The 18,040-nt window shown below is 40.1% G+C and overlaps 1 protein-coding gene across 3 annotated transcripts in view; it reads left to right on the plus strand.

The window, feature by feature from the left end:
• Positions 1-18,040, plus strand: part of GNG2 (G protein subunit gamma 2) — a 151,349-nt gene that overhangs the window by 22,038 nt on the left and 111,271 nt on the right. The window contains exon 1 of one of the 3 annotated variants that reach the window (XM_037503335.2): positions 12,432-12,594. The exons of 1 other annotated variant lie outside the window; for it this stretch is intronic. The gene's annotated coding sequence lies outside the window, so the exon portion shown is untranslated. Of the gene's footprint in view, positions 1-12,431; positions 12,595-12,648; positions 12,830-18,040 lie in introns of those variants that run through there. One more of the 3 variants, XM_037503336.2, reaches the window with a different exon arrangement.

Here is an 18,040-nt window from a genome sequence, read left to right on the forward strand (position 1 = left end):
ACATCCTCTGGCGTCTGTCCCTCTTTGCCCCTCACCATGCTATTGCTAAAACAATTTGGAGCATATATGGAATTTATTGGTAGAGAATTTCACCTCTTAGACCTGTAACAGCTATAGTAAAATCTTGAAAATATGTACTCATGTGCTCAGGTTTAAAATAAATATTCTAAAAGAAACCTAACATCATAGATTCTTTTTCAGCTCCTTTATTTTTTTCTCTTGGCTCCCTTAGAAATATGTTTATAGGCTAAATTAGGTATCACATGGAATCAATCATTTTTATAAACTTTGCAATTTTAAATCATAAATAAAAATTCAAGTATCTTTAAATTATAATTAGATCTTAGAGACAATCTGACCCTGCCTCTCAAATAGACTGAAGAACAAAGAGATGTTCTGTCAAATGCCTCTAGGAAACACCATCTTCTCTAGACCCCCCTCCTGGGGAGTCACCATAGATATTGCATTACCAAAAGCTCTGAGAAGTTCTGCAGTATATAAACCTGTCGAATGTTCTTAAAACCTACGATTTTGCAAAATTATTTGAGCTATGAATTTCCTGCCCCAACTTTTTATCCGGTGTGACACCTATTGACCCAGTTTGGAGCAAGCTGGCTTTTGTGATGAGGCGATGCTGTTGAAAGCCAGCATGAATATTAAGAAACGCAGTTATGAGATCTTTCTCGCTTTGTACCCTGAAGAACCCCAGACATGGAACTTTACCACTTAGTGTCACTTCTCTAGCATCTATAAAACCAGGGCAGCTTTAGCTCATTGCAGCTCCAACCTTCCAACCTTCGGCTTCCAATAATGACATAGTGATTCAGCTGCCAAAAATTACTAAGAGTAAAGCACCAGTAGTGCATTCTCTCTCTGTATGTTTTAATGAACCTATGAAAATTCCACCTAATTAGGTTTCTAAACCTATATATGAATCATTTCTTAAAAGGCAGAAAGGATTGTTTTTTTAAAGGAAGAGCAGATGATTTTTATACCATTTGATTCTAAGATATAATGCGAAATCAAGAAGGTGAGTTATCAACAATTGCATCTTTATACAAAGAGTAACAAAAAATACATGTTTTCTTTTTCCACATGCTGGTGCTTTTATATAGACATTACTAAACACAGATAATGCCCAGGCTATGAAAGCCATAGAAATATGGCTTACTCAATTCTGGACGTGTAGCTTTATCAGAAAGCTATAAATTGTTTTTTTTTTTTCCCCAAAAAGCTGCATTTTATTTCCAAAGTTATTGGATAGAAATATTTCAGTATCAAACAAATATTGAGCATTTGGAATTTTAATTCTAAAACTATACAAATTAAAGTCTATGTAGAAAATGTCCATGAGATCTGTTTTTCATTTTCCTAACTTCTGGCCCTCTGTTAAACATTTCAGATTTCCTCTCAGCAGGACTCAGGCTGATTACGGGAGGCCTCTAGCCACCTGAGAACAGCATCTGCCTTCCTGTCACCATGCCAACTCCTCTGCCACAAACCAGGGATTTCCCCTTTTTCCTGTCTTCCCTCCAAAGGGGGCAAGACTACTCACTCCTACCCCAGGAAGAGCGCCATTTCTAATAACAATAGGTTCCTGTGCTTTTGTGTGGAAGAAAAGGCTTGGCGAGAAATTCTTTGTCTTTTAAAATATGGTTTTTGTTTTCCCACTATTCTTGCTGACGTCTTTGTGTGGTGCAGTGGCTGGAATCCCACTGCATTTACATGGCAACAAGGAAGTCAGTCACTCAGAGTCGCCATGGTAACCAGAGGGGGGCAGGGAGGAGAAGTCCATTTTACCACAGTGTGCTGTGTCCCTTCCTGGAGGGCTGCAGAATTTTAGACACAGATCGTTTTGAACAACACCACCACAAAAATGCCTGGTGGCATCAAGATGGGCCCCCATGTGGGCACCACAAAGCACACTGTAGACCAAGGGTGTGAGTGAGCGTGTGGCAAACCTGACTAGAGGCCAGGGTGTTGCCTCTCTCCTCAGAGCACAGGGTGCTGACTAGAAGTCAGGAGGGGGAAGTCTGTTAGCACAAGCTGCACACTGAATTGGCCAATTTCTCTCTAAAGCATGAAGTCTGTGAAGGAACAGCAGGTAGCGGATGTTGTGTAAGGAGAGTGGGTGTCAGCGTGAGCAGGGACACAGCTCCACTTTTATGGTCAGAAGAGCCACGAACTGAGGAAGTGGGGCAAAGGGTGCTGTCCCAAGAAAAACGGAAGTATGTTAGGTCTTGTTTCCTGTTACATCTGCTTCTGGAGCTGAAGGTAGTCATGTTTCAAATGTCTTTAAAAAGAGAGTCATGTGATGTTAATCAGTGAGGTGTTCTTTTTACAAGTGTGATAATGGGCAGATTATATTTTCTGGTTGATGACAGAAGCCCTGGGCCCCCAAGAACAGATTTAAGTACTGGTTTTGTTTAGTATGAACTTTGCAGGGCCAGCTGACCCCGAGTTGATTATATATGTAACTAAAATTGAGAATGTACTTCTTGATTTTAAAATTCTTCTAATGGCAGTATTCTAGTGAGCCAGGAGATAGAAATGCCACTCTATGAATGTGGTTCCTTTTCTTTGTAAAATAAGGGGGGAAACGATCCGCTTCCTTAAAAAAATAGACTGTTACTTTTTCTCTTTTAAAGAGGAAAAGAACAAATCTTGACTTCCATCCCTCCTCCATCCTCTCAACTGCCCTTCTCCCCTCATTTTCATTTCAGTAAACAGCTCTAGCATTCACTCCTCACTTTAGGTTTTCTTTATTCTTACTTTGCTTCCCTCATATCCAATTCAGAAGCAAATCGTCACTCTACACATGTCATCCTCCACCAAGCCATAATCACCTTTCTATGTTCTAGAAGAGATTTCTGAGTGGTCTCCCAGTTTCCACTGTGTCTACCAACATCCTGGTCTCACAATGCAAGTTAGAGCATGTCAGGCCCCTGTTCACACCATGCCCTCCCAGCCGGTGACTGTACATAACTCTCAGAATGTAGCCATGACCCATGAAACTCTACTGGTCATAGTCCTCGAATATCTCTCCCTCCTTATACTTGAACACTCTCTTTTTTGTGTGTCCACTTTACCCATGCTGACCTTGCTGTTCTTTGAACACAATGAGAATTCTCTCATTTCAGTGCCTGCTGTAACAATTCTCCCCACATATTTGGTGGCCTCCTTCCCTCCCTTCAAGTCTCCAAATGTCCTCTCCTATAGGAAGCCTTTTGTATCAACCTGGGTCTTGGTAAAAATAGAAAGCGTACAATTTTTAGGAGAAAGAAGGGATGAGTTACAGAGGTGTGTGTAGGGATAAGGAAAACAACAGCAAGGTCTGAGGCTACATTAAGCTTGAAGAGAGAACGTCGTATTAGTGCAAACAGAGCAGCCGTCTTAGAGACCCCATGGGGCTGCCAGAAGGTGCTTGTGGTTTCTGATGGAGGAAATCAGGTCCAGAATGGAATGCTGAGAAATAAACACTTAGCTCACATTTCATGCATTGGCCCAAAACAGTTGGAAACCAGAATCCAAGGGAGTCTGGGTATTATACGTCATCTATTATTGCATAACAAAATACCTCCAAAACTTAGTGGCTTGAAAGAATAAACATTTATCTGTTACAGTTACTATAGTTCAGGAATTTGGAAGCAGCTTATCTTGATGTAGTCAAGATACCAATTGTTGGAAGGCTACTCTGAGGTTGAGGATCCATCTCCAGCATGCCTCATGCAGCTGAGAAGGTGCTGCTCGGCATTGGTAGGAGACCTTAGTCCCTTTCCATGTGCACCTCTCCCCAGTACTGTTGAGTATCCTCACAACATGGCACCCAGTTTCCCCAGAGTGAGTGATCCAAGAGGCCAAAATGAAAGCCATAGTACCTTTTATCACCTAGCCTTGAAAATCTTACCCTGTCACCTCAGTTGCATTCTCTTAATCACGCAATTCAGCTCTGAGTCTAAATGAGAGGACACAACGGTCAAAATAGGAGGAGCTAAAGATAACTGGGAGCCATCACTAGACCATGAACAAGGGAAAGAGGGGCAGAGAATGAGTTGAAAAGGGTGGGGGAAAAGTGGATTAACTCCTGCTTGATTATTGACTGAAAATATTGTATGCATTCCTGTTACTGTTCCCCTTTATTCTGATTTCTTCAAAGGATTTATTGTTACCTGACAGCATATTTCTTTTTAATTAATTTTTTAAAGATTTATTTATTTATGCATACAAGAGCCAGGGCACAGGTCAGAGGTGCAGGAGGGTGAGAGGAATCACCAGAGACAGTGGGGAACAGAACAGGCAGACTGACTGAAAACACTGCTGAGGCGAGCAGCAGGCGAGACAGGAGAGGTCTGCTGTTTCATGTGGGTAGCTCCCTGGCTGGCCGGAGGTCGAACTCGTACTTTAGAGGCTGCAGATAGCTTCATAGTGCTGTGCTTAACCCCTTGCCCCACCAGGGAGACCCTTTTTAATTAATTTATTTTTGATTTTCCCACTAGCGTACAAACTCTCTGAGATAAAAGACAGTCTGGTGGGTGGTGCTTCAGGACATGGGCCCTGTACATCTCCCTTCCCCTGTTAACTATATTATTTGAGGTTACTGCTGCCATTTTCTTCAGGTATAAAACCATTCATGTATGTAATCCTTAAGCAAGGGTACAGATAAAGTTGTTTTCCTCTCATAGATCACATTGCCAAGTGTGTTTATTGGATATTGGTGGAGTTTTATTAGTCATATTCATGCTGCCCATTTTCAGTTAGTGTAGCTACTTTTTAAATGCAAAAATTTGGGGGTGAAAAGGTGGGAGGAATGTACATATATATTTCAGTAGTAAACAAATGACTTGGCTATGGTCTGGGTTAATTCCAGTATCTTGAGGTGGGAAGCAATCAGTGACAAGTAACTCACTCTCTTCATTATAAAACAAAGCCATAAATGATACTGCAGAAATAATGACAAACTCGCTTACTAATGAGATATGATAGCATGTTATAAATTTCTTAAAATTACAAATAAACCTACATATTTTTGACTTGTAACCATCCTCCTAAAATTAATTTCTGTACCTCACTTGGCATACCTTTGCCCTTACTCATATATACAATAAATATTTGTTGCCCATTTATTATATGCTACGTATTGAGCTCTGTAGCAAATAGTGATACAGCGTTAACACATTGCCATTGCATTTTAGACTTCCACATATGGTGGTGATAAAGGGAAGCACACAATAACAATATAAAAAAACTGATAAAAAATTAAAATTTTTATTAAGGTAACATTAGTATGATAACTGGTAAACCAAAATAAGCAAGAGGTGACTTGTGGAGAAGCAGGAAAATACCTAAACCGTTCATTTTCTTTTTGAAAACCATGCAAGTTAAAACTGATTTGCTAAGGAATATTACTTATTAAAAATTTGCCAAAGTTAATAATTTGAGATGTCCCCAGGTTTACTATACATGATGCAATTCTTCGGTTGAAATTTCCCTGCATAATCATACAAGTAATAATGTTGAATAATTCTTACTAAAGTAACTGAAATCATTTTTGTAACATCTTATAGGAAGCTACACCAAATGTTTTGCATTACTGAAAAGACATCTTCCAAGTTTAGAGATTTGCAAGAGCTCAAATGATAAAACTTTGGGAGACTTTCTACATAAAGAGACTTCAGTATCATCTAAGTAAATAACAGATTGTTGCTTCGGGTTTAATATTATTACTTGGTTGGTAACTTTCGGCTCTTTCCTTTTTTTCCACATCAATATCATGTTTTCCTCCTTGCCAAGTTCTCTTCTTATTTTCTGATTCCCAAGGACATTTTTGGTATCATTGTAAACAATCTTGGTGGTGCTCAGTTTGCTCGTTTTCTTAGAATTTTGTAAATGTGTGTTCTTGCATTTTCAAAGTGGTCAGCAGTCTCATAACTTTCTACCATGAGGACCTAATTGTTTAGATACAGTTACAGTTCACAGACATGCACTAAGCTCAGACTCACCAGCACCATGCCAGGTGATGTACAGTGAGATGAGAGAGGCAGTTCTGCCCCGCAGGGAACATTCAGGACTCAGGGGGACTTTGGTAAAAGAGACAGATTCACCACCTATGCTTAACATCCCACATCCTCTCCTCAGCTCCTGCAATAGGAAAATTCAAATTGACAACCTCAAAACTCAGAAGGAAAACAGGGTCTGGGAGACAACCAAGGTCAGAAGTAAGCAAGCTGATGGGTACTCTCTACAGTGGGGAAATCAACAGACACAAAGATAAAATGTTTCCGAACATCTTTAGTGCACCAGCCATTTGCCACTCTATTTACTATCAAAATAGATCACCCTGTCAGGTCAACTTATTTAACACAGAAAAATGTTTTTCCTCTCTGCCTTGCCTACAAATTATTGGGATTATTATTATATAGTTTTTCTTTCAAGACACTTTGAAATGATTTACTTGTGTGATATTAATCTCACTGATTGGTACCCTTTAATTCTGACATCCCTGAGACTTTGCTTGTATACAGTGTTCTCTCACTGCTATCAGATATTGCTGCGGATTCCCTCTTCTTGATCTTGCTGTTCATTTCCTGTTGTCCCTGAGTTTCTGTTATGGATCTTCAACAACTTATTAGATGGGACATGTTTTATTTCACAGTTACCATTTCTAGATTTTGTGGTAATAATGCCTTTGGTTTAAGTTCTTCCATCACCACAGTTGGCAGTTTAGCTCCAACCTCTGCTAGTGGAAGGCCTGGAACATTTTCTGCTAATGTATTAGTGGGAAGACCAGAACTTCAGGCATACCGTGGGGGTGTTGAGCCTCCTAATCCCTGCTTTGGTTCCACATCCAGGCCGTATGTGACTCTTTCTTACCTGCTTCAGTTCTGGTTCTGCCCATCTCCCGCCTGCTTCCTTTGTGTGTCTTCCAGACCAGACTCTTCAACTAGCCCTCCTTCCATCCTCCCAGCTTCTTTTTACCCTCAGTTTCCAAGCACATCTTCCTCTTAACAACTGTATTTATTTTCTCATGAGGTATTAGAAAAAACAAGTTTCTTTTTTCCTTTAAATATTGTATGCAATGTTTTTATTAGGTAACATTATTTTACAACACTGTATAGGGTCCAAAATCACATTTTCTCCCCAAGCTCACCACCAAATGTCCAGTCACCATCCATCAATAATCAACTGGCTCCTCGATCAAATTCCCTCCACCACTACCATCTTTCCCCTCCGGTAACCACCATTCTGTTGTCAGAGTCTAAGGATTTGCTTCTGTTTTTGTACAAAAGCAAATTTCTTGAACTCATTCATCACTGACAACCTCACCAGGACTTTATGTACACATATATCCATAGACAAATGAGCTTAATTTTGGTGACATTCTAGGCAAGAGCAGAGAACATGCTGGGCTACTTCACAGAGTTCCACTCCATCCCCTGGTGGGCTATGCCCAACTTTAACCTAACACTCTACCCTCTGGAGGAAGAGTGGCCAGCACTCAGACCCCTTATCCTACCCGCCTTTGTACTGAGCCATGAGTCAGGAGGATGTTTTTCATACATGAGGGATAGTCAGCCTCTCTTAAGAAAGATTAGTTCTGCCCACTCCACCCCACCCTACCCCCTACTCTCTTTAGACCAAGTATGGTTCAGTCTTCTTGACTCCTAACAGTTGGGAATAGGCTCAGATATCTTGGGGAGGAAATGATCCTGTGACCCACAGATCAGATCATGATTATGTCCAATTTTTTTTTTCTTTCAAGTTTTTAAGAGGCTGCTGTTCCCGTTAGTTGATTCAAGAAATGCATAAAATTCTGATGATAATAGCTCAATTATTCATTTATTCTTGATCACTGTTCGCCACCAATTATTTCATTAAATGTATCAACAATGTATGTGAGTGGGCAAGATTTGTTAACATACGAATTTGCCCTCTTATTCCCATTTCACTCTTCCTTCTTCATGGTAGCCCACATGTCCTGGAAAGGCTTTCCTCGTACAATTTGTGGCTCCTTTCTGGTATAATAGAATAATGAGAAAGGATAGAGACCAAAACTGAGAAATGGAATGAAAAGGGAGGGCTTAGCCAGAGAAAACAAGTCAATCAAAGTAGTAAAGGAGTAGTGGGACATGGCAAAAAGGAGGACAGGGAGAGGACCGATATTATTAAGAGCTGAGAGGAAGAGTTAGGAGTTGGCATAGGAAAAGCTCTGGGACAGCTGTGAGGTGGCAAAACTAGAGTGTGCAGAAGGGAATGTGAAATGTTTCTGGCTCATAAATTAAAGTTCATCCAGAAATGCAAGTAAAGAACAGCTTACTTTCCCTTTTTTCTATTTCTTTTTAAAAATTATTTTTAAATTACTTTCTGCTGCCAGACTGTTCTTTATAAGCAATTCTGTGCAGAAACAGAACCAGGAGTTGCCCCAGGATTCTTTAGCATTTTCTACATAGCAAACATTCAGAGTCTGCTGGGCATGTATCATGGTTTTTTGCAAACAATTTGCAAAGAGCAAGGGGATTATTTTTTCTTATCCCATCACCAACTTCTCATGTAAGAGACTTCCTTTTTTTCTCACACCCCAGGCACTTAGAGGCATACAAAAGCAGTTTGGAATTTTCTACCAGCGATGCCTTTTCACTACAAAAACATCTGTTAACTACTTGCTACGTGACAAACAAAGATGAATAGAACATGACCCTAACCTTACAGGGCTCAAATATGGAGTGAGAGGAACATGTTGTACCTCATTAAAACACTGTAGGGGCCTTTCTGGTGGGGCAAGGGGTTAAGTAAGTACTGCACTATGAAGCAATTCGCAGCCTCTGCAGCACCAGTTCAATCCCTGGCCGGCCAGGGAGCAAACCAAATGGCACAGCAGACCTCTCCTGTCTCACCCGCTGCTCCCCTCAGCAGTGTTTTCAGTCAACCTGCTTGTTCTGTTCCCTACTCTGTCTTGGCTGAATCCTCTCACCCCCGCATCTCTGGCCTGTACCCCAGCTCTTATATGCATAAATAAATAAATCTTTAAAAAAAAACAACAACTCTGTAGTTAGTGCTGAAATGAAGAGATAGACACAGTACCATGCACTACTGGCTCTGCTTGCACAATCAGGGAAGGCTGCTGAGAGAGGCTGAGTCTTAAAGGCTCCATGGGCTGACCAGCAGACAGAAAGGAGGAAGGAATAAGGGCAAAGGAAGAGCATGTACCAAGATGCAGGGAAGAGCCCAGCCTCATGAGAAAACTGCCACGTTGCTGGATATGGAGTGGGTGGGTGGAATGAATGGCTGGATGTGGAGTGGGTAGGTGTGGCGTGGATGGTGTGGAATGGGTGAGTGTGGGCTTGCAGCAGTTTAGATAAAAAGGTTTGAGTGCAGTTGGGTGACATCATGGAAGGCCTTATATTCCAAGCAAAGGAATTAAGACTTAAAGATGGGAAGAACTGACACCTAAAAATTATAACAAGGCAGTGATATGAGCAACTCTTCATTTGAGAAATGTACTTCCAGAGGCATGACTTAGAAGAAAGACTTGGAGGTCAAGGCATGGACTATTGTAGTCATGTAGGGGAAAACATAGTTTTCTGTAATAAGACAGTAACAAGGGTAAATATAGAGGTGGGTTTGGTCAAGGGAATAGTTTTGTGGTGGGATTGTAAGGATGAAATTTATATTAGATATGAGGTCAAATAAACCAGTCATTCTGCTATCATTCTTATATTCCTGCTGTGGGCAACTGGTTTGCATTCCAACTGGTTTGCATTAAATGAAGTGGAGAATATAGATAGAAACAAGCTTTGGAGAAGGTTTTACATATATATATATATATATATATATATATATATATATATATATATATATAAAACGTAAGGAATGTTAGTATTAAAAACCTCCAAGGGGCGTCCAGCTAGAATGCTCAATAATGCAGGAGAGCTATCAGGCCAAAGTTATGATGTCTTTGTTATGCTCATTCTCTTCTACCAGGCAGATGTTTGAAATACATGTCATCAGTGCCTACAACTAGGCTTACTGATGAATGTTATTTATAGGCTTTTGTTTTAAACATTGATAAGATGTATCTAGGATAGGCTCATATTTAGTAATTGATGGCATGAACCATTAATACTAAGTTGTAATTCTATGTCCTAAGAATGAACACTTAGGTAAACTTAAAATATGCATTTACCACACTTGTGTTAGAGTTCTGAACTGGTTAATTTTTTCTCCTGGGCAAACCACATTTTTCTTCTCTCCCTGAAAAGGATGTTTTTAAGCTCAATTAAAAGCAATGAGATTTTATTGAGGAAGAGAAAGAAATTAAAATCTACTTTTTAGCTTTGAAGAGAGATTGGTTGGCACTTCCCAGCAATGGGCAGATCAACCTACTAAGGGTTTTATAATCACCAGAGATAGAAGAACCAATTGGAAGACAGCAAGTCAAATTCTCAGAGATTTTATTGTCTGAAAGAGATTAGACTTAAAGATAAGTAACAACCACTCTCTGATGATAGAGTATGAGAAAAAAGAAAATTAAAGAAAAAACACCTTGGCATTTTATGAGTGTGTGTGTGTGTGTGTGTGTGCACACACGTGTGCGTGCATGCATGCATGTGCACAAGTGTGTATGCATGGAGACATACACTAAATTATTAATATTTATTAAAGAGTCTGGTAACCTTTGTCACCTGAATTTCCATTTGTGGGTTGGAGGATGCTGTGAGAATCTACATCCAGTCCTCTCTCACCACTGCAATTCTATTTTCTGGTGGCTCAAATGTAGTCCCTTATTTTTCATCTTAGAACAATCCATTTTGTAATTTGTTGATGTCAATGTGTTGACATCAGTGTCCTTTTTGATAAAAGATGCCCAGGAAGAAGTAAATTCTGTTCATGGAATATGAAATCAAATCAAAACATATCCTGAGACTGTCTCATAACATTTCTTAGAAATTAAATGTGGTGCTTTCGAGGTTGATGTGCTGTGAACCCCAAGGTGTGTTAGACAGGCTTACCTGATCACTTCTCTGACATCTGCATCAGCCCTAGGTTGCCAACTATTCTGTGCTTTAACTTGCTGGATTTAAAAGGTTAGGTTGGGCAATTAACTCTGTTGCCCTATATAGTAAGGACAGGTTTTTTTATTGTTTTTTTTTTTATCACTGTTTCCTGGACACACAGAGAAAGGACCCTCTGCCCCAGCTTCCCCAAAGTCCTTGCAGTTGGTATTACAGAGAATGACCCACAAGTTGAACAAACTGTCACCAGGAGCATCAGGGTTTAATGGTAGATATGCTACTTGTGGGAAATTGGGAAGCCAAGCAGTGGTCCTGGTGGCACTAACTTGCTATCTCTGTTTCCCTGTCCTATAAAAATAAGAAGTGCTAGTAGGTATTGAGCATTTCTATGTTCCAGGAACTATTATTAACATTTTACGTAGCATCTCATTTAATCTTCAGATTTCTGCTGTGGGGTATAATCAACTCCATTGTGCAGATGGGAAAATTGAGGTTATAAAAAGTCAATAATTTTCCTAAATTCATATGGTCAGTCTTATGAGCTTGGATTCAAATCTTGGCAGACAGAATGCCTGCAGCCTGTTCCCTAACCCAGAACACTACAACATCTTCTTATGGATCGAAGGGAAAACACTAGAGGGTCACGAGGGGCTGTTCCCCAGTGGGGAAAGTGTTCTATTTCTGGGCTGCGAATATACAGCATTCAGCATCACCTAGCTTTTCCCAACACTGAGAATCTTTTGGGAATATGTCTTCACTACAAAGCTACAGGTAGCACTGCAGAACTTGGATTAGCTTCCGTGCCCCACACAAATACCTACTAGGGCCAATCTTTTCTGAGCATGTAGGTTAAGTAAGATCTTAATTAGCAGGTAGTGAGAGCCTGAAATGAAGCATTTGGAATGTTGGCTACAGAGAAAAATGCTGCAACAAAACGCTGCACACTGCAAGCTCCCTGGTAGCTAAATGATAGGGGCCAGAGTAAATCAGGAGAATTCCTGGAGGCTGCTGCTGGATCTTGAGGCCAGAACCTGACCAGGGGCTGCAGACCCCAAAATAACAGCAGCAGCAACAACATTCAAGGCTAAGAAAGCAGACTGTGTGCAGGGAAGGAATCAGGAGGCAGTTGCAAAGTGCTGTGGGGTGGAGGTGAGGGAGTGAAAAGGGAAGGAAGGAACAGACAATACCATAGGGACTTGGAACAAAGGGAAAAAGGGGATTCTAGTCAACTTAGTGTCAGTAACCAGGAGAAGATGAGATTACTAGAGTGAGCCCTGAAATGGAACTAGAGGGAAAGGAGAAAGCTGCTAAGGGTTACCAAGAAGAGGAGGAAGTGGGAGATGCGCTGCTTCCTGTAGAAAGAGTGATGATTGAAGACAAAGCTGGGTGGGGACTAGTCCCTGAGCTGCAGGCGCCGCTGCTACACATACACACAGCGGCTGCCGCTCCGTGGGCAGCTCCTACTACTGCGGGGCTGGGCTGCGCTGGGCTGGGCTGGGCGGGCTGCTGCGCTGGGGCTCGCCTGCACATAGCCGCTCCGGAAAGAGGAGAAACCACTCTTCTCTGACCAACCTCAGGAGCGAAGGTAAAGGAAACGCTTTTCACATCGCTCCTTTTTAAGTGAGAAAACCGACCATCACCTGTGGTTTTGAGGCCAGATTTCTAAGGGACTGTAGGGACTTCAGGATGGAGAGAAATGGTTGGGGTGGGTTCTTTGAGAAGGGCTTTTAAGAAGGATCACATTCGTGACACATTTGCTTTGAAAAAATCAGCTTTAGTATTTAGCTTTGATGACTGGTCAGGAAAACACGCCGCCGAAGGTAAGCTGTTTGCATAGTTGTCTTGATAGAGAAGCAGGGCTGAGTTGAAATCAGCTGGGGCTGTGAAGCTGTGGGCTGATCATCTGAGCCTTTCAGTCTGCTGTTTTGGGGTGTAAGTGGTGTAAAATGCTAATCGTATTATCTTTCTTGCATATTGCTCTGGGTGTCTTCCGTTGTGCAGCATGATGACTGTGAATTGGCTTTCCTTTTTTCCAACTCTCTTTTTTTTTTGCTGTTGTTGTTAAATCCTCTTGTATTCAGAATTTGCCAACAAAGCCTGGAATTGCGTATGTGAGGGGCAGTATTTACCATTAAAAAACCAGTGTCCTCCTCCCTGGGCTCTGTGCAGCTGCTTTCAGGATAACCCCAGAGAGAGCTACCCTTTGCCAGTAGATCTGATCCTAAAGTTGCATCCTTTTTCAAAGGAGTGTGTGCTTGGTTTAACTTGTCCAGAATCAGATGCCTGTATTTATATATGGATTTTAGGTTCAGATAGATTGTATTAGTGTCTAGGTCAAGAAGCACATTAACCTCAGTGAGAGATGAAATGTAAAAGTGGAACTGGGTTGTTCTTTACCTGCATATACCACAGATAGAGGGAAATAGTAAAATAATGTGATTTTTATTCTTTGATTTTCTTGAGCAATGGATGCTCTTAATGAGAGTCCCTTTCAGTGAAAGACCACCATGTGTTCATATTTATGAATGATATGTAAAAGTGCAGGAAATCAGTCTAATGGCTTAGAAATGTGATGAAATGTGATTATAAGTTTCCTTTGGCAGGATATGTAGGAGAAAGAGTTGAATACGCTAGTGTAGCATGATTTTTTAAATTAAGGTTTATTTCCAACAGAAAGTGAGGTTAAGCCATAAATGGTCATTGATAAAAGATTTTGTCTAGAGTTTTTAGAATGAGGGGATAATTTTTCAAAGGAAAGAAAGAACTGCTTATAATAGAGTAAAAAATAGCATTTATTTAGGCACAGATTCTTCAACTACAGGTTTTTAAACGCTACACCAGTTGGTTTCTCATTTATTACATTTTCATTTGTGAAGAACTATTGGGTTTTTTAATACCATCTTTAGGCATTGATTTGATGTCTCAAAATCTGTAGTGTAACAGCACATTTTCAGAGATAAGCATTTTATAGGTACAAAGGGAAAAAAGAATTGTCTGCTTTTCTAAGATATTTCTCATTAAAATAAACCTGTACCATGTCTAAGAGGTGAAATATCACTGATGTCGAAAGCATGGTGCTCCCCTAACAAAATTGTTAAATTTAATTGAAGCTGTGGACAAAACAAGTCGCGTCACATAGTCCATGTTTCCACTTCCTGTTTGACTCCTAAAGTAAAACATGTAAAGATAAACTTCCCAGAGAGGAGATCTGTGGCAGATGTGGATCCAGAATGGCCCTGCCTGGAGTTCTAGAATCAAACTGCCAGTTAGTAAGTGAAGTAGAAAGTTGGCAATCTGGACCTTGTGAATGAGAACAGCACTCACCCCTTGGTACTTATTCATTCAGTCTGTGTTCCTGAGATATTGCCCACACCCTGCTTTGTTAGGGGATGTGTAGACTCTGTGTGACTCTTAAATGTGTGTTTCACACCAGAGTAAGAAAATGAGTCCTTTGCCCATATGTATAGAAGAGCCAAGAGGGTTCCCTGCTCTCTTTCAGAAAACAACTAAGAGATGTGTGGCTTTTTTTTTTCCCTGTACAGCACCAAACATTTCCCTAATTGTTAAAATCCAGCTGAAGGCACAACATTAGCAATAGCAGATCAGTAATTATCATGGTAGAATGTTTAGGAAGAAGATGACCAGGCTTCTACACTGTGAAATGAGACTGATTCTAGCCATATGGGATATTGAAAGACATAATGCTTTTGCTCAGGGTATTCAATGGCTTTTAAGGGAGTCGACCAACACTGAAATTTTAATTGTATGGGCTTTTTTTCCCCCTGCCATATGGCCAATGGCTGAGTGGAAACATGAGTCCATTATTTCATGGCCAGCCCTGGGCCTCATGTGGTGGGCACGTAGTGAATGTGCTTGGTTCACTGACTTTTTTAGCCTACTTCAGAAGGCCGGGCTAACTTTTAAGTATAAAAGCTCTGTAGTCAAAGCAGAAAGCCTGTTCAAAAAGACAACTGTGGGTGGAAGAAAAGAACCACATGGAGTGAAAACCAGGCAGGCTTTCAGTCAGGCAGGTCTACCTTGAGCCTTGCCTCTGTTCATCATACTTGACCTGATGTGTTAACTTGTAAAACAGTTTCTTCGTGGTGAACAAGGGTTAATAGTGCATAGTGCGTAATCAAGATTTGGTATTTTGGTTTTATGTTTTGTTTTGTTCTTGCTTTTGGGTGTGTATGTGTGAGTGCCTAATACATAGCCGGTACTTCCAATGTATTTTTTTTTCCTTCCTAGGTGGCATAAAGAAAAGTTAGCATATTGTTGATTTTTGCCACTATCCAAAGATTTCAGGAGACTGGTTTTATTGTAGCAAAATAGAGCATAAAATTTCCTTTTTTTAAACCATTCTGAAGTCTGTATTCTGTGGCATTAAGTATATTGACATTGTTGTGCAACCCTCACCATTAGATCTTTTTGTCATATCAGACTGAAACTCTGTGCCCACTAAATAATAACTCTTCATCTCTCCTCTCCCCCTGCCTCACTCCTCTGGCCACTACCATTCTACTTTCTGGCTCTAGGAATCTGAGTACTCTAGGACCCTCATGGAGGTGAAATCATGCAGTATTTGTGTTTATGTGACTGGCTTAATTCATTTAGCAAAATGTCTTCAAGTTTCATTTATGTTGCTACAAATGGCAGGATTTCCTTCCTTTTTAAGGTTGAATAATTTTTCCATTGTGTGCACATGCTACGTTTTGTTCATACATCTGTTGATGGACACTTGGATTGCTTCCACACTTTAGCAGTTGTGAATAACACTGCTATAAACATGGATGGACAAATATATATTTGTATCCCTGTTTTCTCTTCTTTTTGGTTACCCAGAGATGGAACTGCTAGGTCATGAAAATTCTATCTTTGATTTTTTTTGAGGAATCACCATCCCATTTTCCATAGCAGCTGCACCATTTTACATTCCCACCAGCAGTGCATAAGGATTCCAATTTTTCCACATCATCACCCAAACTTGTTATTTTCCTAGGTTTTTGATAGTAGTCATCATAATGGATATGAGTTGGTATCACCCCAAAAATGGAGGTTTCACTTTGCATTTCAGTAAGGTGTAGCCATATTGAGCAGTTTCTTCTGTGCTTATTGGCCTTTTGTTTACCTTCTTTGGAGAAAAGTTTACTCAATCCCTTGCCCCTTTTTAAATGGTGGGATTCCTTCACAATGTGTGTTAAAGAGATCGTTATTTTAATATTTGTATGTAATCACCTTTATACAAGTGTTATCTCTGTCCATGTAAAACACCTCTCTCAAAGGTTACTTTAAAAATCAAAGGAGAAAGTAAGAAAGTCTGTCTGTACAGCTTCTGATAACGTGGGATAATAAGACCCTGAGTATGTAATTCAAACCCTTCATCTAGATAGTCACACCAGAGAACCTGCTGCTCACACGTGGACCAGACTACCACTAAGGAGGCAGTGGAAGATGCCACTTCTGTGTCTTTCTAGACTCTACTCATTAGCTGTCATCTCTTAGGATGAGGGGAAAATGCCCTCTATGTAGCAGGGTCAGAAAAAGGAAGGAGAAACTAAAGTACTGGCTTGCTCTCAAACCCTTTAAGATGGAGAGCATTAACTGTGGAGGGGGCTATATTAGTTCAACTACCACAGATTTCTGAAACAGCAAGTTTCCACTAATGAAATATGATTCTAATCTAAATTTCACTTTTGAAATTAAAGAATCGATACAGGATTCATTTTTCACTGTAGATTTCAATCCTGGTTCCAAAACTGGGGAGGCAGTGGTCAAGGAGACCAGGACAGAAAGATGAAGGAACAGTCTACTAAATAGCAACATTATCTAAGTGTAGTAGTCATTGACATTAAATGGTTTGAGGAACTCCTGTATGATTGTAATTTTACTTATTGTGATATACTGTGAGTGTATGTGTTGGGCCAGGGGATGGATAATGACGCCCCCAAGCTTTGTTTAATTCGCAAATCTTTTCATTCTACAATTAGTGAGAACTTTGCCTGGCTTTACTGGATCCTGATGGGAGAGGGGAGTTACAGAACACAGTAACACTTAGTCTCTGGTCTGGGTATTATGGAATTATCAAGCTGAAATGACCTTAGACAAATGTAGACAGTATCCATTCCTCCATGATGGGTCATGAATTAGGTTCAGAATTTAAGTTACTTCTCTGGAGTTGCACAGTTAATACCTTATCCCCTGATTTAATCTCCATTTCACTCCCCTCCAGAGTAAGACAAATGGATAAAGTCTTTATACGTTACTTCTTCTAAAATTGTAAGATTAAATTATTTTGTTTAAAGAGAAGAGGTAGCGTTTAAATTTAATACTCTATATTCATGCAGAGTCTCTGTTCAAATTTGGTGAAATGTAAAGATGACACTGTAGTCTGAGATTCAGATTTTTAGGTAAGTATATCAGAGATCCATATGATCCCCCAAAATTCTCCTATTAAAGAAAATGAGTTATATATAATGGGAATTAGTGTTCAGATAATCTCCAGAGGACTTCATTGAACATTAAAAAAGAGACAGATCAATTCTCAAATTCTTATGATAACATTTCTTAGAAGTGATACTACTGTATACCAAGGTTTGAGATAACATAGGATCGGTCCTTTTATCTCTTGGCAAATACGTGTAAACAGTCAAGCTCCTAATGGAAAGGTTCAGAAAAGCCCCTTTCTGCCTATTCTTTTGCTTTCTTTGACCTCCTACTAGCCTGATTATCAGGATCAGACATTCTCATGATCCTCTCTAAGAGCCCAACTCTCAGAGCTAGTGGAGAGGGTCTGGAAAATCAGTTGATAGGTTCTACTCCAGATTTATTGCAGATCCATGACCATATTTGAAAATTTTCTTTTTTTACTATCCTTTATATATTGTTAATGAAAATAATAAGATCCAAGTCCCCAATCGCATTATTTATTCTTAGAAGGGATATATTATAGCTTTCCTCAGTCTCATTCCTTACTACCTTAAAATTCCTTTGTGTCTTCATTCATTTTCTTTGCCTTCCTGCCTAGGTCAAAC

The sequence above is a fragment of the Talpa occidentalis genome, unplaced genomic scaffold (assembly GCF_014898055.3).
Source record: "Talpa occidentalis isolate TD23 unplaced genomic scaffold, MPIMG_talOcc4v2.1 talOcc4.11, whole genome shotgun sequence".
Classification (NCBI taxonomy): domain Eukaryota; kingdom Metazoa; phylum Chordata; class Mammalia; order Eulipotyphla; family Talpidae; genus Talpa; species Talpa occidentalis.